Source organism: Brachionichthys hirsutus, chromosome 1 (genome assembly GCF_040956055.1).
Source record: "Brachionichthys hirsutus isolate HB-005 chromosome 1, CSIRO-AGI_Bhir_v1, whole genome shotgun sequence".
Taxonomy (NCBI): domain Eukaryota; kingdom Metazoa; phylum Chordata; class Actinopteri; order Lophiiformes; family Brachionichthyidae; genus Brachionichthys; species Brachionichthys hirsutus.
Window position 1 is genome coordinate 6,323,251 of NC_090897.1, and position 26,446 is coordinate 6,349,696.

A 26,446-nucleotide genomic window follows, 5' to 3' on the forward strand; every position below is an offset into this window, starting at 1 on the left:
AAATGAAAATATGAAATTTTCAGGAAATATTTATGTATTTTCAAGGAACTCTTATATCAGTTTATTTCTCTCAGTGTTCAGGTTTGGTTTAAGCTACAATAGGGTGGGCTGGTTGAGATAGACGGTGGTAAACTTGGCCCAGTAGCGAGACACAATAGGAAGTGTGGGTCAGAATGACTTTGTTAGCAGGCTGCCCATCCAGTCAGAAACCAGGACTGGTACTGCTATAGTCTGCACAATATATCTTTTCATCAGCTGAGCACATGAAATAAAATTAAATATTATTTACTTCTGATTGGTTTGAGCCCAGCACATAACTCCCACAGTCCTTGGTGTAAACTCTGTTATTTGTTTGCTACTTGGATTCATGCTCAGCCTAATTACTCTTTGAGTTCCAGTAAATACTAACATGAGCACAACTGCTTACTTAATGATATAGCTTTTTTGTTTGTTTCTTGTCATTCACTCACCAGAGGAACAGAACGAATGCTCCACAATGTGAGCCATGGCAGCAGTTCTTTGACTCAAAAAGATTGTGCCAAGAGCTTCAAATAGAGGCATTGTCTCAAAGATGAGGTAAGTTGATAACTACATACACAAAGCAATGAGTATACCTACAGTGTGACGTGCCTAAATGAAATTACTGTTGGTAATCACACACTGACTCATCATGCTGTGCAGACATGCAAAGCTGATGAATAATCATATAAATTATTATTTTTCTGAAAGGCCTCAGAAATCAAAATCCATCAAAACCCACACAAATGCCTGCTTCACAGACGAGCCCAATGTGTTGGATGGGACAAAGAAAATATAGTGATCCTGCATTTAGCGGCACTCCCATATAGACAACAGTGTTCACCAAACTGAAGTAAAGAATATGAAGTATGGCTAAAGAACTCACAAATACAAAACGATGCAGAAATGTATCTGTCTGATTGTAAAAGTCTTATTGTTTTAATTTATTTAAAGAAGTTGCTGTAATAGGTCGTCAAGATTATGAAAGATATGTCAGTCGTTCAGGTCATGGTAGACCTATCTGTTTAATAAAGATATTGTGCCTCTCATCAAAGAGGCATCTTCATTTCAGAACTTCTAGCTTTTCCTGCAAATCCAATCGACGTTATTCACCACAGAGCTATGCCATGCTATGATATGATGTAGGGTGAAGTGTTTTTTTGCTTTAGGGGTAACCCCATATAATGCAAATATCTAAACTATAGCATTAAAAGGCATCTAATCAGTCATTCCCCAAATTTATTTTTTTCACAATTTCAGACCAAAATCAGTCAACGTCAGATCCATGTTAAAACCTGATATGCAGCTTGGACATGAAGCTAGCTCAGATCATACTGCAAACTGATGTCAGTCAAGGGTTTATCCTCAACTTGCCTGAGTTTCCATCTGAAAGCTATTATTCTCCTCAAAAGAAAAGAGGGAAAACGGAGCGGCAGCACAGCCTAACCCGTTCAACTTGAGTTGCACAAATTTGTCAAAAATGACAGCTTTTAATAAATCGCCGCTCTCCATCATGCACATATGCACACCCACCCACACACATACATGCAATTCCCAGTTATGGCCTCCACTGCCCCCTCTCCATGTATAGGTAAATGAGGTGCATGCATGGCTGTGTGAGTCTGTTAGAGAAAGCATGTGTGCGTGGGCCCTGCGGTCTGGTCCAGGCATTAGGTAATTGACTGTGTCTTTGCTCAAGGCCTTTCATGGATCACCGTCCTTTATTAGCTCACTTCCCAACACGCACACACACACACACACACACAAAGTTCCCAGCAGCTCCATCCCAACCTCTTACCCTCCATCACCAACATCCAAACCCAATTGTCTGGAAACGAGGTGCAAAATAGAAAAGAGAGAAGAGCAAGGGAAGAAGTAGAGAACAGCAGTGGGAATGAACCAAGATAGCCTGTGGAGCAGGAGATAAATAAGAATGGGGAATCAATAGATGGATGAATGGGGTGTGCTCTAACATGGTTTGAGGAGGTAGAATAGTGTTTGTTGTTGGATTGATCCTGTATTTTTGAAATGTTGCATCAATGGAAATCTTGCACGGTGTCCAGACGCATTCGCATTGTGTAGTACTGCCTCTACTGTCTCTACTTGACTTGGCCTTTTTGGTTCCACTATGTAAAATGTCTCTGGTACTAAGTACCAGCTGTGTTGTGGTTCCGTGTGAGCTGAGCTGGTACTAAAACTTCTAGTGAAACATTGCAGACCGCCAATTGGTCAAAGAGAATCCCTTCTCCATTATTGTGTCATCCCTGCATGCACAGGATATCCTGGACAGCAGAAATTGAGAGGTTTGTGTCATTTTGAACGTTATGCCACTGCAGTTTCACGCCGCTTCCTCGAGACGTGTGTTGGCACTATCCCATAATGAAAAGCCACCCAATTTTTGATTGAGACACAAAAACAATATGCTCAAGACAATCTCCATCACAACTACAATAATATGGCACACACACACACACACACCATCGTGACACTCTATCAAACATGTTGGTTAAACTTGACCTTCCTGTTCTTTGGAGTGGCTTTGCTTCTGCTGCTGCTGTTGGATGTGGATGAAGATAGCGGTGCCTGCTCTCAGCCCAGTTGTGTCATACTGGAGTCACTCAGAGCTCATTAGACCTCAGATTTCTTTCATTCAATCTTCCTGTCCGATGCTCCATCTTTCTTTATCTCTCTCTATCTCTGTTTACTCTCTCTCTTCTCTCGCTCTCTGGTAATTAGTGCTTTAGTCCTATCGCTGGCATCACCCCCAGCTACAGCAGCAGCCAGCAGAGCTTCTTGTCACAGCTCAGAGGGCCAATGGAGTGGACAGCTCAACCCTGGTACTCATCATCTTCATATTGTGCTCAGCCAGCGCCCCCAGTCACATTTTATAGCTGCGTTATCTATGTCCCTAATTATTTTCAAACCCCAGCAATCTGACACAGACTCTACCACATTACGTGGACCTACTTGTAATCATCACCCTAAGCATTGTTCCAGCCCTCCGCACAGCCTGAAGTCTAATCATTAGCATAGCACATTTCTTTCTGAGTTCCAGACTGTGACTCTCTTGTTTGTACACCGCAGCTCTTGGCAGTACAGCAAACAGCATTCCCAGTCTAAACCAGGTCAGCAAAAAAGCCCCTTCCTTTATTTATCTTTGCCATCTATGTCTATGTATGACACACACATTCTCACATAATCACATACATAGTGGTGGCCACCTTTCCAGGAACTCTATGCACCCAGCTTTGGCCAATGGTGTGTTCACGGTTTGTCATTTCTCTAGCGACTATATACCCTTGCATTGAGTACAAGTTCCGCCCAGGTTTCCTACTTAAGATAAACTTTGTAACCTCATTTGATGCTCTGCAGCTCATTCCTCATTACTCATGTCCCAGTCTCTTGAGAAAGACTGAGGTTTGTGAGTGAACATTGCGTACCTGTTCGAACTTTGAAAATTCAATGCAACCATCGTCATGTTTCATTAAATAAATGCTCAAAAGCTTTCTTAGATTCTAATTTCAAATGCAGATATGGGAAAGCCCACTCTGTTCATGCTAATTTTGTGACTGTGTTATTTGCCATGTCACCAGCGGGACTGCCTGCAACCACTGAGGATACCTAATTAGGAAGCTATGTGCTAATCAAGTAGAGCGAGTGGTCACGTCTGTGTCTGTCTATGCTCCAAGCCTTTCCTTCCCCTTTCATTAGACTGACACACGTCATGACTTTACACAGGCTTTCTATAACAAATACACATAGACACAAGCGCATATATAGACATGAAAACATACATATACATATATCATTGCCGAAGGCTCAAATAAAGGTATACTTTAATGTTGCCCTTGTTACCGCTGCTCACCATAACACACCACTTTTCCCAGTACTCAATTGTAGCTTTATCATTGCTATTTTCATACTGTGGGTGCACGGCTTCAGGCGAGAGGAGCAAGAAAAGGGTCTCCTCGCACATACAAACTCATGCTGGCTCCCTCTTAAAGCTGTCCACCATAATACAGCAACATATTGCACATACTTGATGTATGAGGTATTTTTCTAATGCAATCGTTTTCATTAACAGTTGATATCTATACTGAAATAGTATAAATTGACACTGGAATCTGTGGGGCAGGTGCACCAAACATATGAAATCATGTGTGTCCATGTTTTATGTGTGTTTAGCTGTGCAAGTGTTTCTGATGCTATCATGTCGTCCATCTCTCCAATGCTGCGACATTAATGTCCAGGTTACTGTGGTGAGAGAGAGAACGCTAATTCACCATAACCATTTTACAGTGTGTGTAAAACTCTGCAGCCCCTTCATTTGCACAGCCATAAAACATTTCCTCAGCCATAAATACTCCTGCTGACTCAAGACCTGAGATTTATCAATAAATCCAACGCATTGCTTCCCTTAAGGTAGCATTTTACGCTGCCGGCCTACATACAGAGTAATGATGAAAGCTTATGGCACACAGCTTTAAATTAATTTAATTTAAATTAAAGGACTTGCCTTCATATTATGGTGTCTCTAAAGATAATTTGTGACATTATTATATTAATATTTATGTCTAAAGCTATGAGTTGATATGACCAGATACACTCTAGTTACTCCAGGAAAATTATCTAACTTAACTCTCACCTATACTTGAAATTGATAAATACAATTATGTTGAAATTGTATCGTACAAAGTTTTAATAAATATGTTTTCATATGTCTGAAACAAATGCATCAATATAATTCAAAAAGTGTAACAATAAATAAGCAAACACACTTCTGATCCAAAACTGACAACTGAGGTTTTTATTTTAATACTATTCTGCATGTGATTTGGATAAAATATAATAAAAACAGAATTAACGACTGGAAGGAGGGGTCCAGTTTATTCCCTTCCCAACCAAATTCTAAACCAGTTATTGTTTCTGTATGAGTCCACGAAGTGTGTGCTTGCGCTGACCAGCAGGCTAATAGCAATTATAGATGCATTTACAAACATTTTAATGTTGCAACATGTTTCCTTTGACATCATTGGTAAGCAACCATTAATATAATATTAACAAATGATGGCTAGTACAATTTAATTACATAAATGAAGACATAATGCTAGGTATAAATTTATTAAGAAAATCCAAGAAAATATTGAGATATATTTCTAAATTATTATATAATTTCCTATTAGTATCACACACATTTTACATGCAGTTATATGTTTTCATTAGGGCAAAGGCATTATCTAGAAAACAACATGTAAATAAGACGAATTAACTAATTTCCACAAATGTATTTTGTCCAGACAGCTAGAGGAAATAAAGGAAAGCTACTTTTGTTAGTCAAGTGAAGATGGGAGATTGTGCTCAGGTTTATTTCGTTTCATCTCCATGTATACATGGATGTAAAAAGAAAGCTGCCAGACGCCAAGTATAAGGATGTGTGTGCTTTCAATGAACCGCCTGTCCCTCTGCGGATATGCTCCACTGAACCATACTGTATGTAGTGTGGTATAATCACTGCCCGGCTCTCTCTCCTGCCATCACTCTGTCTTTCCCTTGCTGTCTTGTTTATTTGCACACACTTCTGTTTTCCTCCATCCTCTTCATCTACAGTACCTAAATGCAACTTTTTTTCCTTTCTCCTCCACTACTTTCCTCACAAAGTACTTGTGGGTGTGTGCTATTAAATAGCTGAGTGCACAAAACACACACATGCTCACACATTCACATACTTGAGTAACATGACAGCCCTCTCCTACAGCAGTATTCTGTTGATAGAAGTCAACCCTGGCTGTGAAATGCAAATGTTTCGTGATGAAGTCACGGTGTTGACTGACGTTGAGGATGCGCCAGACAGCAGACATTGACTTACACATCTATCTATCTATCTATCTGTCTATCTGTCTGTGTGTCTCATCTATTGTATCCACCTATCTGTCTATCTTTCCTAGCCCAGTGAAGTCCAGCCTCAAGATATTTTCTTCTAAGTTTTCCCGACACTTGATGGAATCCTCCAGACTCTCTACAGGCAGCAGGTTTCCACTGCCTGGGAAAGCAAAGTAGTCTCAGATCGTCACAGAGCTTTTGCCATACACAATTGGTCAGGTGTTCTTTTCAGCATATGCTTCATTCTTCCTCCTTCAGACTTGGAACTGATGCAAAGGCGAGAAAGATTTCATTTTTGTTCAGTCCATAGAACAACATCCCACAACTTTGCAGAGTCCCTGTCCATTCTTCCATCTTCTTAATAATCTAACGTTGAAGTTCATGTGGAGATCAAACTTTTAGCCATCCTGTTAGTTTGGGATATATAGTATGTGAATATGTGTGGCATGCCTGTGTGTTTCAGTGTGTTTCTTATTGTAGGTACATATGCTCACTAGCCAGCGTTGGGACTATGTGTGGGGGTTGGTGTGACACTGAGATTAAGAAAGGGAAGCAATCACAAATACTTAAAACCTGCAAATGGCCTAGATATCTTGTGCTAAGCAGCCTGTGTTGACTGATGAGCCTGTTAACCCTGCTTGAAACAACTCCAGCACAAGGGATTAGACAGTAGCGCTGGTCCTGTCTGCTCCTTGCCCATTTTGCATGGGAATTGTGCATATTTAATCTAAGGTGTGCCGAGGTTTTAAAACACCCCCCCCCCCCCTTCTCTGTTTCTCATTATGGATGTGTAATAGCACCCTGAGGCTGGGGTCCTTAATTCACCAGCCCAAGTCTTAATCTTACCCTCAGCCTCAGCCCCCACCTTTCCCCAGTTTTCACTCTCAACCCAAATCAGTCCTTGTCCCAGCCCTCTTCACAAGCTGTGTCTCTCCGAGTACTTTTGTGCCAATTGGGTTAGCAGAAGCCACGGAAGTCACAAGGATAAAGTATTTTTTCCCTTTCCGTTAAGCACTCTGACTAGGAGTTGCATTGAAAGACGCACAATGTCAAGTAAGGCAAATTCACAAATGGGCTTACAATTTTAAAACATATTTTTACTGCTTAATATTAAAGAAAAAATCGATGTTTTCCTACCTGTTTATGTTCCACAACACAGATTAAGCACAACTGGACAGTACATTGGATGTATGTCTGTACTGCAGCCTCTCAGCAGTTTTGTTCATGAATGGATTTATACAGCGTTCTGTTTAGTTTTTTGTTTAGATTTTTACATGGTGCATTCTTTCAGAATTCTGCTATCGTTCCCGATTAATGAGATTGAATGTCAATAACAAGTGCACTCTGAATAATCTATCCATCTAATACCATCTATCACTCTGTCTTTCTCTCTCACTTAATCCAGAAAACGCTTGTCTCCGCAGGACAGAAGAATTAATGCCTCTTTGTTTTACCTTCTCTGTCTTACTCTTCCTTATTCCTTTATTCATATTCCTCTTCAGACAATGATGATTGTCTCATGCATCAAATGACCACTCTAGAAAAAGGAATTGGTGGAGTGTGTGTGTGTGTGTGTGCATGTTTGCTTGCTTGCCTGTAGTTTCAAGAGGGATCCCATACTGGCTGTGTAATTTCTGGTACATGCTTCCAAAGATGTTTTGCCACTGCAGAGCAGAGGAAAGATATTTAGGGAGACAGAAAGGTTGAGAAAAACAAAAAAGATTAAGAGAAAATGAAAGTGAGGGGGAGAGGGGGAAGAAAGGATGATAACCAAAGCAGCTCAGATTTCACAGACACATATTTCATCAATCATGTGAATAAGTCGTGGTGATTATGCATAGCGGTGGCAGGCCGATGGGGGCTGATTACCATACACCATAAAGGCTGCTTTCTTATCTCACACACACTGATTAGTTTCTGTCACCAGATAGCCTCTCACTCTTCCCTCTTTTTTTGTGCACACAAACACATACATAGACATTTAGTGTGTTTCTAGCTCTGCTGCAAACATGCATGCAGATTTCCAAATGCAAACGTAAGTTCGTGCACACACAGGGCTTCTCAAACCAGGTAAATTGTGACAGCAGACCAAACCCAAAGGTCAAATGAGAAAAGTTTCCACAGCCTGCTGCTATATGGTTCAACTCAATCAGGGGATATTCTTCCAGAAAATACTGTTAAAATCACAGAAAAGAAAGTAATAGTAATACAATTTGTGTATTTCGTTTTTTGACAGTGGAGTTGTGTTGTGGTCATGTTTTTGTACCGAGACTCATTTTCATAGAACTATAGCTTTTTCATGATGCAGGACAGGAGTGAGAAATTGAAGCAGAAGGAGGATATGAAGGTGAGGCCACGGCAAAAATAGCTCTGTATGAGAGGCCTCGCCTTGTGTCTCAGCCAGGGAATTAGAAATTACTGCATTCTCTTGCACTGCCGACTCTCACTCTCTCACTCTGATATATAATGTAAACTAATTTGGTAACCAGGCTGGAGCTGCGTTGTGCTGCCCGAGAGTGCTGGCATGTGAGAAGTGCACCGAGGATACATTAGGGCCTCCTGACAGGGGCCTGGGTGAAATAAGTGAAATTAATGGAGCTCTTTTCATGTCGGACAAGGCCGCGGCACCCCTTTCACGCCACATACAGTCACAGAAAAGTCAATACTTTTTTATTACTCCTCACTTGCCCTACATTCCCGACTACAAGTGCTCTGCTCGCTAATTGGTTTCGGTTTGCAGGGAAGGAGGAGAGAAACATGGAAAAAAAGGAGAGGGAGAGGACTCCATCCCAAGGAACACTCAAGCAAATAAATCAATCTCATATTTTTTCTCCTTGCTGTCTTTTTTCATTGAGTATCATGGAAGAGAGAGGGAAAGATGAGAGAGAGAAATAGGGAGAGGGTAAATGGTTGGTTAGGGCACGCCTGTTCCCCATGGAGCATAATGATATCTGGGAGACTGTTAATGGAGACGAGTGGTTAAAGTGGTCTGGGGCTGTGACCAGGTTACCCCAGGGGGGGTTTTAACCAGCAACTTCACCTCCAGTGACTGCTTGCACCCTGGGCTCAGAGGCACATTGGAGCATCCCACCAAAATACAATTTCAGGCTATGATAGATTTGCAGAAAATGACATTCAATTCAACTATGTGTGTGGCAAGTGTCTTCAAATGCACAGCGTGCTGTTGCATTGCTCGAGTCCGTTTCACTGATGTCATCCTGCATGTAAAATTAGTGTCAGTATGTATTGTTCTTGTGTAATTAATGAACAGATCTTCTGTAGTTGAAGTTTATTGTTATTTGTTATAATGGTTATTTTGAAGTGGAATGTATTACTCTAGAAAGTGTGTGTGTGTGTGTTTCAGGTTTAAAACAAATCCTAATTTCCAGACTTGCTAGCTTGAAGTTCTATAGATCTGAAATTCGTCACCATGGATGCCTTTAATAATATCGCTAGTGTGTATATATATATATACTTTCTGTATTGGTCCTGTCTGCCAGTATGCTGTTCATTGTTGTGCTAAACTTAAATGGCAGTGGGGTTAGCCTCTTTTTAGAAACAGCATAGCCACCAATTGATGTGACATGCTGAACCCCCTCAGTCCCTCCCTCTCTGTCAGCTTACTACCTCCCACACACACACACACACACACACACACACCAATCGGCCTCTGGTTAAGAGGAGTTTCCACCAGTCTCGTTTTCCTTCTGCACCCCAGCTTTCACAGCTCTAAAGTGTGGTCTAGGGTAGGTTTGGGGGCCTTAGAGCGTGTATCTATATGTGTGCGTGCGATTGTGTGCATATGTGTGTGAAGGAGCTGTCGCACAGTGCTGGCATCACCATTCAATTTGCCATGTCTTGCTTGACAAGTCCCTACCCTATGGCTAGCACACACACACATGCACGCACTCACGCACACAGACGCACAAAGTGTCTCTCTCTATTGAAGTCTCACTCTTCTCTCACAGACACACTGATCACAAGCTTGACTGCATATTATGAATGCTCACAATAACTAAATGTATGAACACATGTCCAACTGAGCAACAACATGATCTACATGACACTTTGAATGCGTGTCACAATACATGCTTAGACATTATGCCAGCAACAAACCACAGCAAATGATTCCTACTGAAAATAGAACTGATTTTTAAATGGATTTTTCTTCAACTTTCTACAGTATTTAAACATTTTCACTCGGGGTGTGTGCGTGCCTGTGCTCGTGTGTGTGTGTGTGTGTGCGTGTGTGTGTGTGTGTGTTAAAATGAGAAATCTTCTCGACAGTTGTTGGCGTCAGATTGCGGAGGGGTTCTGTTTGTTGCAAGGACAGGCTCGTCCCCGCCTTCAGGCATCGGCATTACGATGATTGTCATGGCGATGGAGTGTGAGTGACAGGCGGGATCACATGTGGTAGCCGGCGAGAAGGAAGCCCAAACTGCCCCAGACCCTGACATTAGCTTGTCCTTCATCAAAACTTTACGCCCGTTTATAACTACTCACTCCCTCTTGCAAAATCTCTCCCATTTCCTTCTTTTCCTTACCATCTGTCTCTCTCATGTCCTGATCTCTCTCTCTCTCTCTTTTATTTCTATTTCTGTAGCTGGTCACACTCATTTACATTTCATTTAATACTTTTATATTCCCACTCATCTCTTGCTTTCTCATTTTCTTTCTGTCTCTCTCTTTCATTGTCTTCTTCGAGTAGCAAGTATGTACTAATTCCTAGGTGAGTGGCTAAGATGTTAAAATCAGGACAGGTTTGAACATTTTATGCAGCTGTACACAAATATACACATTCACATAGTCGCACATTTTTAAGGAGGGGTGTGTGTTTGTGTGTGTGATGGTGAGAGAGCTCAGGCTTTTTGCACATCACAGCAGAAAAGGAGGTCAGGGTTTGCTCAAAGACTTGAGCATTCATCATTAGCCTGCTGCTGCTAGTAATGTTGCCGGTTACAACCATGATTAAGAGCCCCGTTTTGTTCCAGCAACTGGTGCAGACACACAAACACACACACATATCTGTGGTATCAAATAAATCTCTCTTTTATACCATCACCCAGTTAAGCATGCACTTATGTTATTCTCTCTCTCTCTCTCGCTCTCTCTCTCCGTGTGTGTGGGGGGGGGGGGGGGGGGGGGTTGGGGCTTGAACTGTCGAGGCTTCAGGGTCTGAAGAGAAATCTGTCACAATCACTCATGAAAAGAGCAATTCACACACACACACACACACACACACACAGCAGGGACTTGGTCTTGGTTAGTGTATTTGTGAATCATGATGGATTTAACTTCTTCAGCTGTCGCTTTAGGATAACAATATTTTTGGTCAGAAGTACATTCTAATAATTGTAATTCAAATTAATGGTAGAATTCTGCAATTATTCAGTTTCTAGAAGCAAATTCAGAGAGATAAACTTCTGCAGTATAAAACAGAAATCATATAAATGAAAGAAAAAATAAACTTTTCCTATTTATCATTGTGTGCCTTATTGTATTTGAATCATGATTAATTTATAAAGGAATAAGAAGACCATTGGTGTTTTTATGGGTGTGTATGTGTCTACTTGCATTTTGTATATATTTGATGAAGATGTATAATATGCTTCATTTTGTCCTCCTTTTTTTCCCCCATTCCTTTTCTTTACATCCTCTATTCCTTGACTTTCATCCTCTCCTGCCATGGAATACAGGTTTGACCACGGACAAGATGTTCTCACTTGTTCTCCAAGACTGGCAGCAGCATTGTGTGACTGAAGTCGTCCTGCTCTGAGGAAATCAAGAGAAGTTCAAGGGAAAAAAAATTGTGCAGTTATTATATTTAATGCATATTTGTGCCTAATGTAATTTCTGCAGTGGTTAAGTTAAGTGTATCTACACAAATCAGAAACAGTTACAAACATGTCAGTTGTATTTTCCACAAAGCATGTGAATGAGAGTCACGAAATGAGAAATGCAGCACAAGCAGGTCTAATCTGGTGACCTATCCTGGGACAGCATGTGTGCCTGTAGGCAGTGATAGTCTGCAATGGAAAAGATGCAAATCACTTCCCTATCCCATTCATCAAAGATGCTGCCCTGTTAAATTGATTCCTGAATATTAACGTAAGCAAATCACTCGTGTTTCATTTGTACAATGTATAGTTTGCCTTAGCAGAAGTTAAATATCCTTTCTGTGAATAAAAGTCCCCCAAAAAAATTGAAAATGGTGTGAGGAAAAAAACAGTTGTCACTGTGAGATTCACAATCATAGTGACAAAAGATGTCACTGTCAGGACAGGACTGTCAAGCAGACAACTTTCATGGAAGCCTGGATGGCACAACAACTTGGGTGGAAGTGTGCAACTATCAGAACAGGCTTATCAATTCCCTCAAAATCCAGGGACAATGCACTTGGAATATGGGTGTCGCTCCAGAAGGAATTTATTTTCACCGAGACAGTAACTTCTTCCAAGAGTTCAGGGGGATACTGTGAGTCACTCTGCCCATTTGCCCTGGGACGGTTTCTTTCTCCTTTGGTGGCGTCAGTAGACTGCCATGACAGCAGACCATTTAGATCCTGGTGCCATTGCTGTAAGTTCACACACAACCGTTCACTGTGTTGAGGCTGTGCAGCCTCACCTGCATGCTTGGAAGATTGCATGTTGCTAACATTCTGCTGAGGGGAGCAAAGAACCATCATCACCCTCCTCCAGCACATGGCTATCTTAAAGTGCTAAAGTGATTTATCAGCAATCGACTAGAAGGTTGATTGGCTGTGGTGACCCCTGACGGGACAAGCCAGAAGAGGAAGAGGAAGAAGATTTAGCTAGAACCTTCCTTGGAGCAGCATGTAAGATCTAAGACAAAAACCTCTGTTTGATTAACCACGAGCAACTAATTATTTCAGCTCTAGAAAAACTTTACATCTAAATGATAAATCATGGCAACAAACGTTGTCTTGAAGTAAAGACTTTACCTGACACCTCTTCAGACCAAGAGGAAGAACTTCTTCGCTCATTTGCTCATTTTGTTGACGTTGAATAAGTTCAGTCTCTTCTCTGGCAGAGTCACAGACAAACACTCTGTCATTTAAACAAACGTGTGCCCATCTTCATTCTTTCCTCCACTTGTTTTTTTTTTTCCATTCTTTGTCGGTCGTGTCTGTCTTCCTTCTCCGTGTTGCTGGCATTCCCCTGGGCTTGTTCAGTAAGGCATAGAAGAGGAGCAGAGAAAGTGCATTTAGTAATGGCTTCTTAATGGGCTTGTCGACAGCCGCATTAGAGTGAGCAGGCAGCGGGCGAGGCCGGCCAACGATATGCCAGCCAGATGCCGCGCCAGCTGCGGCACGCCACTCTCTCACTCTGGCTCATTTGTAATCACATTTCTCATATGGATGGGTGCCATGTGCATGAGAGAGGAAGCAGACAGACAGGCATGCCCCTGTTCCTGGTAATGTTGTTTTGTTTCTGTTTTTTTGTCCGTTTGGCTTGCTTTTATTTAACTTGGCTGTAAATCTTAATGTTGAGCAGCAGTCGAACCGTTTAAATGGTTTTTACAGAGACATGACAACATTAAAATTTTCAATTAACGAACAAAGTAGTCTGTAAGGACAACCAAAAATCAAATTCAACTGTTTTCTACCCGCTTTATTTAAGGTCTACAAAACAACAAGAATACAAAAAGGAAGTAGGATGATGCAAGAAACACAGACAGTCATACAAGTTGGACTTGTTCCATTTGGAAAGCACAGATTGGTACAGCAGCCGATTTACAGCCACAGGTTTCATCCAGCCTGCAATCATTTCTTTTTTAAGTGAAGTGAACATGAACACCACCTGAACATGAACATGTGGCCCTTTGGGTTTTTAGCTCTGTTTCTCCATTGACTGCTTTTAGACATTTAAAATCCTCCCTTCTCGCCCTGTTTAAGCATCACTTCGTCCGCCGAGGCGTGGGTTATGTGATCGCCAGCGTTTGTTCTGGAAGGAACTTGATTACATTTTCTGGAACTGTTGGGAATGTTACCACGAACAGATGATTTATGGATCAGTTTTGAATTTTCAGTAACAATGCATTCAACGACGCATCAAAATGTCTTGTTCTATTTTCATTTAATTTGCATTGATTCATTTTGATGTGTGTTTTTTAAACATTGTGTATCTCTTGCTCTGCCAGGGAGGTTTAGAGCTCAGAGGCAATATGTTGGAAATGTGTTCAGATTTGCCTCCATGTAAACAAAATTCATAAAATACTCTATTGATAGGATTTTCCACGTCTTTCACAGCGTAATCTACATTGCATTCAAAAAGTCTTGTTTCTTTTTTTTTCTCTTGATTTATTTCTAAACAAATTATGTGCAATTTTCTTATATTATTTATTTTAAAAGTGAGAATAATAATATTTCCCTTGTTTTCATTCCTATGAGCCATTACTATGAATAATAATAATAACTTACACTGACAATCTGAGGGTTGCATTGCAACTCTCACATACAGTTTATTCAGAATATTTTTGAGATTGATTGGGGCAAATTATAAGAATATTTTGTAAAGTTGTTTTGTTTACTTATTAGGACACACTTGTGAAACGTCATCACACTGTTGCTCTTCATCTGTCAGCTAAATCTATGATGATAAAACTAAAATGAATAAGAGAATACTGCAGGAAGGAAAGTGGGAATAATTTCATAATGTGAGGAGAAAATGATGACGAGAGGGAAAGGTGATTAAATGAATAGGAGGAGGATTGAATCAATTAATGGATGTTAATCTGCTAGTGTGTAACCAGGGACTGGAATGTCATTGCCAAAGGTCTGCGTTGGGGATGGCATGTATCAGTGACTCCAGTGTGTGTCAAAGACCTTCAACAGTAGGATTGTGTGCATGTGAGTGTGTGCACATGCACATATTGTGAGTGAATGCATTCATGCTGCCAAAGACTGAATAGCCTGAAGGTGGTTCTTTGTTTCCCGATCTGATCGGATCTTATTGTTATAAACCACATTTTCCTGTGTCAGCTGTGATCAGGTGTGATGAGGACCCAAAGAGAATGTGTATGGATGCGTGTCTGTGCATATTGTGCGTGTCGTATATATTGGCAGCTGATAGCGTTTTAGGAGTTGAAGCCTATATGCAGAATTGGTGGCCCTCTTCTCCGTATCGACAGCTGCCAATTGTCACTCCAGTGACTGACAGAGCTGTATTGATGGGCAGGACCTGCTGACAGAGATGGGGACAAAACAAAAGGTACGCAGCACTGTTGTTGGTGAGAAGCGAAGGAGATGGGACAACAAAAGTATGAGGTTTACATTGACTGGAATGTGTGAAATGTTCTCAAGGACATGTGAAGCGCATGGGACATGAGTTGCAAGGAGAGTAGTAGCTTTGGGATGGGATCAATGCAGATTCAGTTTTATCAACAGAAACGATTTTCTGTCCAAGTCCAAGACATGTTTTTGTCTTTGATGAGAATGTGGACACCATTGTGAACATGATAATGATGCTCTCTAATGCTGCTGGGTGCACCCATTGAGATTCATTTTTCTATGTGACTATCAATCACAGCAAAGACCAAAGTACCAGAATACTTGTATTATACCTCTGGTACAAATTAGAGTTTTTCTTCAACTTTGAAGAATCTGAATTATTCATTAATTTACGCTCATCACCAACGCTCTTCTCAGCACATTTTATTACTTTTACATTTACATATTTTGAGTTTCTTATTTGTCATACTAGTCTGAAAACATTTTATGGTGACCCTCACTACTTTTTTTTAGGGTCATACTGATTTAGAAGAATAGTTTAGGACTCGGCCTTAATCTTTTTAAGTGCTGTATTCTGATTGACCTTCGTAGCCGTCTTCAACATGCACATTAGACACACACAGTAGTAGTAGAGGTGTGTGGGTGGGCGGGTGTGGTGGGGGGGTTGCCTCACCTCAGGAAACTTGTGGCTAATTCCATTAGTGGGCGGAGAGAATATGCAAATAAGGGGAGACAGCTGGTGGAGAAGAGAGGCTGATGGAGTGAGCCTGGGGGGCCACAGACAGACACATGCGCTTCTTGCTATGCGTGAACACGTTTAGACGTAGCCTTCATAACAATATAAGGACAGTGTGCGCTCAACATGGCGCAACACACACATTAACACACGTCTTTATTCATTCCTTGTTGGCTGAGCGGTAGTATCTTTTCTTTCATCAAATATTTTGTAGTCAAGAAGTGACAGGAAATGAGATGGGGAATGGCTTCTATATGTGTACTGCACTTTTTACTCACCTGCACTTCGGCAAACTTGTTAAGCAACTTCCTTCAACTTCCTTCCTCTAATCATCTGGTTGAGTAACAGAGGTTCTGAAAATCAGTATTGTTTATCTTTGGAAAAGGTTAAGTCATAAATTGTGATCTGATTTTAGAAGATAGCAAGAAAAGTAATATTATATTCATCATGGATGACATATCTCACCACAATAAACTAATTTCCATATTACAATACAAAAACGACCGTGTGATTTGGCAGCAGCAGTCCTGTTTCTTCCAGAGGAAGTTGGAAAGTGAATATTGGATGAGGAAGATTTTTTTTCTCACGTTGAGTCCTAGATCTGCACACACCTCTCTCAATGTCAGAAGAATTAGCTTCTAATAATGTTTTTTTTTGTTAATGAGGGATGGAAGAAATACAGATGCAGTCACTGTTTATCATTCAAGAGGTCAACAGTGACCACAGCGCAGGACTCTCATCACTTTTCACCTCACACACACACACACTGTACTCCTATCAGTAACTGTGATTGAATTTAGAGGGATTTAAAATAAGTTCCAGGACATGCATGTTTACTCTCACACACACACACACACACCTCTTTTCTATTCTCTCTGCACTGTGACTTCATGTCACTTTAATCTCTCAGTCTGAAGAAAGGCTTCAATAATGGGTAACAACTTACACAGTCACTGCATCCATTATATTTCACAAAATATTTCTGATTATTTTCCTACCTTGTGGCAATCCTGCATAATATTAAAGCCAAATTAAAATAAAAGCTGCCTCTGTGGCACTGGAAATGGCTGCAGGGAATGGCTGCAGAGGGTAAAGGCTACTAAATGGTGCTGGATCCTCCACCATGTACATTAAACAGTCCTGAAGCACAGGGGCTGCATGTTAAAACTGGAATTGAGTGTGTGTGTGTGGGGGGGGGTCTTTAAAGTGAGGTATCGTTGGCTGAATGTGATGTACTATACTTGATTGACAGGAAATGAGAGAGGAGGCTGGGCAGTCTGTCATATTGCTAATGTGATAAGTAATGCCTAGAGGACACACACACACAGGGTGACTATCCATGTCTCTATACACTCCTATACACACCTCAGATTCTCAATTTCTCTCAATCTCCCACTACACGTTTGATATGTTTTTTCTTCAAACACTATCTGCTGTCTATATCACTCACACACTCGATGAGTGCACTCAATCTTTGGCCATGTGGCATTTTACTGCAGGTTAATAATAAGAGGAGGGGTGTGTGACCCTGTCAGAAGAGTGAGAAACTGACCCAAAGAAATCAGACAGAGGCCAAGACCTCCCCCACAACCCTGAGGGCAAAATATGAATGTGTGCGGAACATTGAGGGGGAAAGTGTGTGTGTCCATCCTCATCTTCTCATGGATGACATGTGTGGGGTCATTTACATACTATCATCGTTCTTTTGGATATGAGGCAACACACACTCCCATACACACAAAGATAGGTGGATTGTCCTGGTGTGAAGCCCCTGTCAGATGTCAGGATGCAGCTGGAAAGGGATGGAAGGGGGTAGGTCACGTCTGTTTCTCGCTCCCTCTCTCTCACACACGCACACACACACACTCACACACCTGTCTTGCCCCCCTCCGGTGCCCAGTTACTAAAGAGAGTTGTCACTACGTCTGTGTGAGGCTTCAACTGTTTGACATCTGCCAGCAACCCCCCCAAGACACACACACACACACCTCCCCTACCACCTCATTTCAGAACAACAGAGCATCTCCCAGTGATCAACATTTACACAGTCATCACTTACTGGTTGGTCCCAGTTGCCAACATTCATGCAAACCATGCATGCAAGTTCATTATAAGGAAGCGTTAGAGAGATCGGACCAACAGCCCGGGACAAGTTGGGAAAGAAATAGGATAAAGGGGAACTATTGCTGTCTGTCCTGGTCTCTCTGTGAGTGTGTGTGTGCGTGCGTGCATTTGTGTAGATTTTTCAGCTCTCCGTACTTACTGTACATCCAGAGTGATAGAGAGACAAGCCACCATTTGTCCCACTTTCATACGAGATAATGAAGCTGTCATACTCGGACAACTTCATTGGATTGGCACAGGAGCACAGACTGCTGCTCAGGGACACACACACACACACCTTCATAAGCGCACAATGCTGCAAGCGATACCCCCGGCCCCCGTTAAGCATATGTCAAATATAACAGTATATAGAAAGTAAGATTGTGTGACACATACAGATGGCTGAATGGCAGAGACACAAAGTGTGGAGCAACACACACACACACACACACTCAGTTCATATCTTTAACATGCAAACAGACAGACAGCCCTGATAGCGAATAAAATGAAACCAACCTTGAATAGCAAAACCCTCTGTGAATACTTGTCTCCTCTTTACAAGTCAATTTAATATCCTGTAGCTCCAGACAAATCTAAAGAGATTTGAGAACAGTGCAGAAACAGATGGAAGATGGGGAGGAATAAAAGGGGCTCTGCAGAGAAAGTGAAGAAAATGAAAGAGTGTGATTGACAAGAGAGAGAGAGAGACGGAGACCTTGGTTCGAGCTGGGATGGTGTGTTAAATTGGGGTTGAAAAGTCATAACAGAACCACCAATTCTTAAACACAAGTCCACTGACTTGTGCCACACGATTAGAAAGGTTTGGTATTCGTTCTGACAGCTCAGAGGGTTCAGATGTATGACATTATTTAATGATGTTGTGGGTTTGAGGTCTTTGCCTTTTTGTCAGGCTGTCATAATGAATAACTCTTTGCTCTCTAATGGCCTGTGTATCTTTCAGGAGCGAAAAATGTGAATGATGTGCAAATTCAATCCGAGAAAAGAAAACAAGACTGTCCACATCACTAGGTCTGTCTATATCCAGATAAAACAGCATCCGATATGTCAATGCACAATGTAAAATACTCAATATCAATCAACAGAAAGACAGTAATTGGAGCCTAATGCTACATACAAAGCACCTGAATAACCAAAGCTATTATATACGTAATACTAATGTTTAGAAACAAAACAAAATGAGCTTAATGTCTTCATCATTCAGATAATACATTCATTCCACCCCCTATCTGTTTCTCCTTTATTTCAGTATAAATGGGCAGAGGTATGAATTCAAACATCTCGTCTTCATTCATCATCAACCACTGATCTGTTGTTAAAAGTAGAATAGCACTCAGAGAGCACAGGAGGGGAACGAGCTGCTCATTCCCCTCCTGATTGGATTTACACCGTCCACACGGTGATCTGGATCATCATCAAGGTTAGAAATTGTTTGTGGTATCTTTATACACCAACCATGAAAAGTAAACGTGAATCAGAGTTGTATATTTTTAACTGATTTTTGAATCCATAAATAGGGTTTTCAATGTTAGAATTGTATATTTGTTTCCTGACCTCATTCTGGATTAGATCCATAAATCGAACCCCTTCGTGACTGTGATTTTTGGTGAGTGAATTGAATGTATATTTTACCTGATATAATTTAAGCCTCTATTATAAGTAAATGGGAAAATCCAGGCATTTTTTTTAATACCCAGACTGGTATCCTGATCGCTCAAAAAAAAAGTATGGGCTCAGTTAGACCAAGACCCATCTCAAACACTGAATTCATGTGGATAGTAGGTCAAAAATCTTTTGAAATGGCACCATGCTGTTGAGGTAAAAAAAAAATGAGAAGTTCTTCTCAAGTAAACTGGTCTTCACCTACAAAATCACAATCAGGCCTCATTATTATTGAGCTTAAATGAACCCAGAGAAACTTCGGCATCCATGTTTTCTAATACTAATACTAACTTATGAGTCTAGTTGAACAAACACCATGAAAAGCCAAGATGTAAGAAGTAAGAAGACAAACAAGTTTCAGAATGAGCCTCTGTTGTGAGAGAAAATGAGGAAGGGAGCGAGCTGCTTTATCCGATCATCCTCAAACCCACTCATCTATCTATTCAAAGAAAGCGCCGTAATTACAGCTTTGAGTATTTAGCCTCATAATTTGCTCAGCCTGTCACATTATTTACATCTCTCTCTCTCTCTCATTCTCACTCTCTCCCGCTCTCTCAGCAGGGATTCACCCCTATAATCTAGTCTGTTAGGTCCAATCCATATTCCGAGTTATTATCACTCTCATTTGCTTATTAAGTGGTCCCTTGTTTTCTTCAAATAAAGTTATAATTAGAGATTTAGTGTCAGCTGCTTGAAATACTGTCTCCTCTTTATGGAATCTTTATGGGTGGGATGAGAGAGAATCATGTTTTATCATACTCCAGGAGTTAATGAGGATGTGCACAGCTTGACGTGTGTGTGTGTGTGTGTGTGTGTGTGTGTTTTCTAATTATGTCTCTCTGAGCACGTTCCGGCCTCCAAAATAATATTGGCCCTTTTTGTCTTCCCACTGATGTACAGTAATGAAGTCGTTCAAAAAGGAGGAAATATGCATTTAAGCTTGTGATTATAGCATTTTTTGGACCAAAAGCATTGCTTTTTTTTGTAATTGTAATATGATTTAGCTTTCCAAAATGTTTTTTTTTTTTTTTTGCACAACCCAATAAACACTTTACAGCGTATTCCGTTTTAATTACAGTCACAGGACTGTGAATTCTGGCCTTCATAGCTTGGCTAGCGTTGGCTGCTTTGAATACCAATCATGAACATTTCCCGAGGATGATCCACTGATCCGTTCTTACCTCCTTTTGACCCACCCAGTGGGTCCGGGCCTGTCTTTGAGAAACGGCAGAGTGGAGTACATTAAGACACGCCCCAGCAACACACTGATTGCATATGCTAGCTTCGGTAATGAGCTGAGCTGGACAGTGGAAGACTGCTGCTGTTTATGGCAACTCATTATCTGGCCCATTGACCAGAACTGCTCTACACATGATAGAGCCCCGTGTCCTCTACATTTATTCAACCATCACTCTTTCCGCTTGTCTGGATGGAGGGCGTAAGTGTGTGCGAGCATGTGCACGTTTCCTGGTGGTGTATTGAATGAATAGGTGTTTGTGTACGTCTGTAAAGAGGTGGTTGTTAGATGGACGGATAAATGAAGGGATGAGTGAATGTGTGGATATTTGCTTATGTACGTGTTTACATAATAAACGGTGCGATTATTCCTAAGCTAATGATCTCAAACCAGCACATGCAGCATTACACATTCATTTGAGTAATAGTTTGTGCTGTTACTTTCATTGAAATGTGTGAAGTGTATGCATTCTCGATGCGAATTTAAAGGGTGTGCATCTGTGTTTTTTTTTGCACGCGCATGTTACTATGATCTCCTGCCAAAGTAAAGTGTTTGCAGCGGAGAGAGACAGGGGTGCTTTGCTCAAGGGCACATTTGTTTCAAGCTAATGATAGAATGTAAATGGAGCAAATTTCCTCTGCAAGAACAGAAGCTCTCTCGCTCAAACACTCGCACACATTCATACTTCGACGCACACAGAGACACGCACACTTGCTCATGCACGCACATAGTGGCATCGTGTTGATGGAGTGCAGAATCTCATTACACATCTAATAGAATAAGTGTAGTGTGCGTACGGGGAGAGGAGAGGAGCAGCCAACCTGATTAGCCTTATCACTTTATTATGCCGCTCTGCACGCAGCACACAGGACAATTGCATTAGAGAGGAGCAGATGAGCTGAAGGCAAGGAGAACTCTGCAAACACAGCCTTAATTGATTCCTCACCAAATTAGCAGGGACAGGTTGGGGGGGGCTCAATGGCTGCGTGGCTGCGTGGCTGCTTGACTGACTGGATGCTTGGTCGGCAGCTTCACCGAGTGGCTGACTTGTTGACTTGTTCAGTGGTCGGTTGACTGAGTTACAGCGAGAGCAGTTGACTGGCTGATTGTTTTGCTCGCATTGGCTTTCAGTCAAACTCAAGGTAGAAACAACTTTAAAACATTAATGTTTGATTCTACACCAAACTATCAGGGATGGGAGGGGGAGGTGAGAAGCTCAATGGCCTGCAGGAAATATAACTTTACTAATAGGAAATTATCAGACCTATATTTAGACGGAAATAATAATGATACACAATTTATTCCGTGGTGTGCGTTTACTCAAGTATCAACTTTCATTAATGCTCATTTTAAATTTGACATTTTTTAATTGTGGGGAAAGCCCTCACAGTATGTTCCATATCCATGGTAGATTTTTACTAACTTTGTTAATTGTGTTTGCAGTACAGTTATTCCTGTGTTGGGCTTACGTGTAACTCATGGTGGGATGTCTGAGTGAGGGAGGAGAAAGAGCCGAGGGGAGCGGACAACATGCAGGACACATGGGAGAGAGTTTGTCTCTGTCTGTAGAGTTCCCCCCCCGGGGATGATTGTGGGATAGTAGAGGTTAATGAATCTGATTGGTTGGTGGGAGTCTTTCTGCTTGTGCTGCGGTTTACACACTTGCAGGGCTTCACTTTTTTATTTTGCCATCATCACAGTGCAGCATGAAGGGCAGAGCGGCAGACAAAAGGTGTGTTAATTTTCACTGAATGTGTCGACTGGGCTGAGTTTAACACTGTAGAAGCCCTAAATTGCACATGCAAATAGCCAGTTTACATTTTGCAAACACAAGCTCACGATAAGCAGCAATGCTACAAGGCAAAGACCAACATATACATGGTATTTAATTAATAAGTATTTTTTACAATATTTTCCAGTAACATATGCGCAATTACATAGCCTGTCCATTGATAGATGATTGCCATTTGTTATTAGAACTTACTGTTTCGGGCCCATTTACCGCTGTTAATATCTCATTCTTACTCAGATATTTACTGTCTCTGTCTGTGTATTGACTGTTTCCTGCTCTCCAAATATGACTTACTAAATTACTAAACACAATTACACATTACACAAAAACACATCACCAAGCTCTTACACAAGCGTCTTGATTATAGATAAAGGAATTTTAATAAAGTACATGTTTTTGTTTTTTTTTATTCAACAATGATGATGCAAATATCTGTAAAGTGATTCCTGTGTGTCTACTTAGATTTGTTTGTGGGTTTTTTTGTCAACTCCTGATCTAATGTCAGATCAAAGTTGTTGTCTGTGTCGCTCAGCATTGTTACATGAATGTGAAGCTATGTGTTTCTGCATGCACAAGTACATTCATCCATGTCTATATGTGTGTGTATAAAGCTGTATGTGTGTGTGTGTGTGCTAATGAGAGTGTGAGGGGGGGGCGTCGCAGCAGTCTGTCCTCTGCTCTCCCGGCAGGTCACTAGCGACAGATGTTCTTAACATATGTGGCGAATTAATTAGCCGCTAGTAAACAGAGGGGGCTGCCACGATGAGGTGCCGGTCTGTGCCGGAGCCGAGCCGCAACGGGCCACCTTTTGTCCAAATTCCTCCTTCCTCCCCTTCTTCCTCTGGTAGATAGTTACAGGAGCATCATTCTTTTTGATCAGTGGACCCATAACGAGTCGAGGGTTAGTGTTAGAAATGTGTTTTCTACTGGGGCGGTGTGTATATCACTATGTGCGCATGAATTCTGCGGATCAGCCTCTTTTAAATTCGGAGCCAAACGAGGATATCCAGACTGTGTTTGTGCTCACGGCCGTGTGTGTGTGTGTGTGTGCGTGTGTGTGTGTTTTCTAGTCAGCACCCCATCATTTGGACATGGCAGTCAGCCTGGTTTTGTGAGAGATCCCCTTGATGACCTAATTGGTTGATTGAGGTGCATCTGTGTGTGCGTGTGCATGTGTGTGTCTGTGTCTGTGTGTGTGGACACATGCCAGGGCCTTGCATTCCCCGAACTGGGAATATTTTCTCAGCCTCAAAAACAACTTGGCAGAAACAAGGAAACACTGAGAGGCGTTTGGATAGACACACACTATCACACCATGCTGATACCTGGAGTGTATTTATAAAGGGGATTTCACGGTTTTCTTGTTTGACATCACATTGAATCAGAGGATATCAGGTGGTCCTCGCCATCAAAGGTTGACTCGCAGGACGATATATGGACATCAAATCATATATTTTTAAATGTAATTATTGTGAGCATCAACTGTGTGTGTGTGTGTGTGTGTGTGACTGCAGTAATGAAGTTGTTAGTTAAAGTGGCCCCCACCCCTTGGGACTGGCTTAAAGCTGTGTGTGATTGCTTAAGGATCGGGCAGATACACACGCACTTATCATTTTATGCACGCACGCATGCACACACACGCACACACACACTCAGAGTCATTACTCCATTACGCACATGGACTATTGATTTTCTGCCATCTTTCCATCAGGTGAGAGCTTGCCCGAGAATATGGGAATGAACGCCTAGCTAGGAAAATGAAACTGTCACTCCTCCTTTCCTCCCTTCCTCCCTTCTCTCCTTCATTACAAACAGATGACAGGTCAAAGCTGCTGCCATTCACGCTGTTGTTTTTCCTTCATCCGTCATCACTCAATCACCTCTTCCTCTCTTACATCTTCATCCAACAAATTGTTGCATGTTGATGACTCTCTATTTCTCTTCTTTTCACTCCGTACCTTGTCATTTTATACTTTTTTTAAACAGCCTTGCCGTTTCCGCTAAGTCGATACTCTGCACGATCGGTGTGGCACTGCCTCCTCCCACACTTCATCCATGCCTACACCCCTGAGTCCCCTCGTCGTCCGTCTTTCCCCAGATTTCCTCCAACCGCCTCCTCTTTTGTCTACATTTGCATCACGTTCCTTTCATTGCTTGCTGCATTTTGTCTGTAGCCTTCAATGACACCTATTTACTTGTTTCCCTCATTTTCTCCTTTGCTTCCCTGATTACTCCCTCCCTTTGTTGATCCTCCATTCATCTCCATTTCACTGATCTAGTTAAACATTTATGAGTACCTTTTTACAAGACAAGTCTGCCATAATCCTTTCCTTTCCTTTCCTTGCCTACTCATCTGTTCTCATTTAAATTTCCTAATCATGTCCTTTCCTAAACTTCTCCTCTACCTTCTACATCCTCGCTCTCTTTCCTCTCCTCACTCCACCTCTCCTCCCACATTCTAAATACCCTCCCCCTTACCTGCATCTCTCAATCTCCTCCTCACTTCACCTCCTCACTTTATATCTCCCTTCATTCACCTCCCATTTCTCCTTCCGCCTCACCTCTTCTCCCTGGGAGGAGAATATAGGATCAGACGATGTAATTCACTGACAAGGGTATCTATATTTAATATTAATGGGTGCATAGGACCCTTCACTCTCACACTCACACACAGGTATGGAGACACACATGTGTGGTGCCAAATAAAGAGTGATCAGAGGCTGTGTATGGTGCAGCATTGTAGCCTGCAGGATAGACGCTTAGTGGACTCACACACACACACACACACCTGCTTAACACTCAGGGCTCCAGGATGGATGTGGCATCATTAGGCAGACGAGTGTGGCCGTTCTCAACAGAAACGGCCATGCCGGCGGTACACATCAATCTAGCACCGCGAGCTCCCTTAGATACTGTCTCACAAACAGAGAGAGAGAGAGGAAGGAACAGAGAAGAACACTGAGGTGCAAACTCGCACACAAACACACTACGGGACGTAAAGTATCTGGACCTATTTACGTCCCTCTGTTTCTTCGTCTCTCGCTGCCTCACACACACAACCACACTCACATTGTCTTATTTATTTACTTTTGGAAACGGCCACCAAGGAGAGAGGGACAGAGAATTAGGAAAAATCTCCACCTCCTCTTCTTCATCACTACTCACGTATATGCTTCTCTTCTCTTTTTTTCTATGGTTATTCTCTCTTTACTTGAACCTCATTTCATCCTTTTATAAAACTTTACCATCTTTATGGAGGGAATTAAAACACAGTGAAAAAATAGCAATATTGGTATTAATAGTGTTCAAATTAAAATACATTAGTGTAAATTAGTTCCAGAACTTGACTGACTTGAAACAATTGGCACTAATTGAACTGTTTGTTGTTGTGTTGTTAAGTTAATAATTTATCAATATACATCCTCAAACTGTTCTGAGAAGTGCACTAAATGTAACCGAACATAGCATTATAATCTACAAGCGGTTGCTGGATGGAGCCGCATGTTTTCCTACTTAAGTCCATTGATTAGTGTCTTGAGAGAAACATTTTACTGTTGCCCCTCTTTTTCAATGTTGTTTATATATTTGTGCGTACAATCACATTTACATTTCTATTTTCTTGGCACCCCCTGTTTGTTTATCCATCAATTTGAAATTATTCTTCAGTCCCCTAAAATTTCCATATCTGTGCTTTTTCGCTGAGGCATGTGTGATTTAACAGCAATATATTACAGAGAGAAATCAAACGTG

At 41.5% G+C, this 26,446-nt stretch overlaps 1 protein-coding gene across 1 annotated transcript in view; it reads left to right on the forward strand.

Annotated features, from left to right (window-relative positions):
* spata17 (spermatogenesis associated 17) overlaps window positions 1–26,446 on the forward strand; it is a 69,743-nt gene that overhangs the window by 19,230 nt on the left and 24,067 nt on the right. The gene's annotated exons all lie outside the window — the stretch shown is intronic.